Source organism: Salmo salar, chromosome 06, assembly GCF_965601325.2.
Source record: "Salmo salar chromosome 06, fSalSal1, whole genome shotgun sequence".
NCBI lineage: Eukaryota > Metazoa > Chordata > Actinopteri > Salmoniformes > Salmonidae > Salmo > Salmo salar.
Window position 1 is genome coordinate 149,290 of NC_138296.1, and position 3,211 is coordinate 152,500.

Consider the following 3,211-nt stretch of genomic DNA (forward strand, 5'->3'; position numbering starts at 1 on the left):
CACCAAGTACACTAATACACACTGAATACTGTATCTACACCCCACCAAGTACACTAATACACACTGAATACTGTATCTACACCCCACCAAGTACACTAATACACACTGAATACTGTATCTACACCCCACCAAGTACACTAATACACACTGAATACTGTATCTACACCCCACCAAGTACACTAATACACACTGAATACTGTATCTACACCCCACCAAGTACACTAATACACACTGAATACTGTATCTACACCCCACCAAGTACACTAATACACACTAAATACTGTATCTACACCCCACCAAGTACACTAATACACACTGAATACTGTATCTACACCCCACCAAGTACACTAATACACACTGAATACTGTATCTACACCCCACCAAGTACACTAATACACACTGACTACTGTATCTACACCCCACCAAGTACACTAATACACACTGAATACTGTATCTACACCCCACCAAGTACACTAATACACACTGAATACTGTATCTACACCCCACCAAGTACACTAATACACACTGAATACTGTATCTACACCCCACCAAGTACACTAATACACACTGAATACTGTATCTACACCCCACCAAGTACACTAATACACACTGAATACTGTATCTACACCCCACCAAGTACACTAATACACACTGAATACTGTATCTACACCCCACCAAGTACACTAATACACACTGAATACTGTATCTACACCCCACCAAGTACACTAATACACACTGAATACTGTATCTACACCCCACAAAGTACACTAATACACACTGAATACGGTATCTACACCCCACCAAGTACACTAATACACACTGAATACTGTATCTACACCCCACCAAGTACACTAATACACACTGACTACTGTATCTACACCCCACCAAGTACACTAATACACACTGAATACTGTATCTACACCCCACCAAGTACACTAATACACACTGAATACTATATCTACACCCCACCAAGTACACTAATACACACTAAATACTGTATCTACACCCCACCAAGTACACTAATACACACTGAATACTGTATCTACACCCCACCAAGTACACTAATACACACTGAATACTGTATCTACACCCCACCAAGTACACTAATACACACTGAATACTGTATCTACACCCCACCAAGTACACTAATACACACTGAATACTGTATCTACACCCCACCAAGTACACTAATACACACTGAATACTGTATCTACACCCCACCAAGTACACTAATACACACTGAATACTGTATCTACACCCCACCAAGTACACTAATACACACTAAATACTGTATCTACACCCCACCAAGTACACTAATACACACTGAATACTGTATCTACACCCCACCAAGTACACTAATACACACTGAATACTGTATCTACACCCCACCAAGTACACTAATACACACTGACTACTGTATCTACACCCCACCAAGTACACTAATACACACTGAATACTGTATCTACACCCCACCAAGTACACTAATACACACTGAATACTGTATCTACACCCCACCAAGTACACTAATACACACTGAATACTGTATCTACACCCCACCAAGTACACTAATACACACTGAATACTGTATCTACACCCCACCAAGTACACTAATACACACTGAATACTGTATCTACACCCCACCAAGTACACTAATACACACTGAATACTGTATCTACACCCCACCAAGTACACTAATACACACTGAATACTGTATCTACACTCCACCAAGTACACTAATACACACTGAATACTGTATCTACACCCCACCAAGTACACTAATACACACTGAATAGTGTATCTACACCCCACCAAGTACACTAATACACACTGAATACTGTATCTACACCCCACCAAGTACACTAATACACACTTAATACTGTATCTACACCCCACCAAGTACACTAATACACACTGAATACTGTATCTACACCCCACCAAGTACACTAATACACACTGAATACTTTATCTACACCCCACCAAGTACACTAATACACACTGAATACTGTATCTACACCCCACCAAGTACACTAATACACACTGAATACTGTATCTACACCCCACCAAGTACACTAATACACACTGAATACTGTATCTACACTCCACCAAGTACACTAATACACACTGAATACTGTTTCTACACCCCACCAAGTACACTAATACACACTGAATACTGTATCTACACCCCACCAAGTACACTAATACACACTGAATACTGTATCTACACCCCACCAAGTACACTAATACACACTGAATACTGTATCTACACCCCACCAAGTACACTAATACACACTGAATACTGTATCTACACCCCACCAAGTACACTAATACACACTGAATACTGTATCTACACCCCACCAAGTACACTAATACACACTGAATACTGTATCTACACCCCACCAAGTACACTAATACACACTGAATACTGTATCTACACCCCACCAAGTACACTAATACACACTGAATACTGTATCTACACCCCACCAAGTACACTAATACACACTGAATACTGTATCTACACCCCACCAAGTACACTAATACACACTGAATACTGTATCTACACCCCACCAAGTACACTAATACACACTGAATACTGTATCTACACCCCTCCAAGTACACTAATACACACTGAATACTGTATCTACACCCCACCAAGTACACTAATACACACTGAATACTGTATCTACACCCCACCAAGTACACTAATACACACTGAATACTGTATCTACACCCCACCAAGTACACTAATACACACTGAATACTGTATCTACACCCCACCAAGTACACTAATACACACTGAATACTGTATATCGGTTGTATTTACATTGGTGTTTGTTCTGGATTCCCTTTTCTCATGGCAACGGGACGTAAATCTTGCTGCTGTGACGACACGCTGCAGTATTTTGGCTAACGGATATGGGAGTTTATCAATGTTTGATGTGTTTTTCAAATTCTTTGTGAGTCTGTGTAATCTGAGGGAAATATGTGTCTCTAATATGGTCATACATTTGGCAGGAGGTTTAGGAAGTGCAGCTCAGTTTGAAACTCATTTTGTGGGCAGTGTTGCACACAGCCTGTCTTCTCTTGAGAGCCAGGTCTGCCTACAGCGGCCTTTCTCAATAGCAAGGCTATGCTCACTGAGTCTGTATATAGTCAAAGCTTTCCTTAAGTTTGGGTCAGTCACAGTGGTCAGGTTTTCTGCCACGTTGTACTC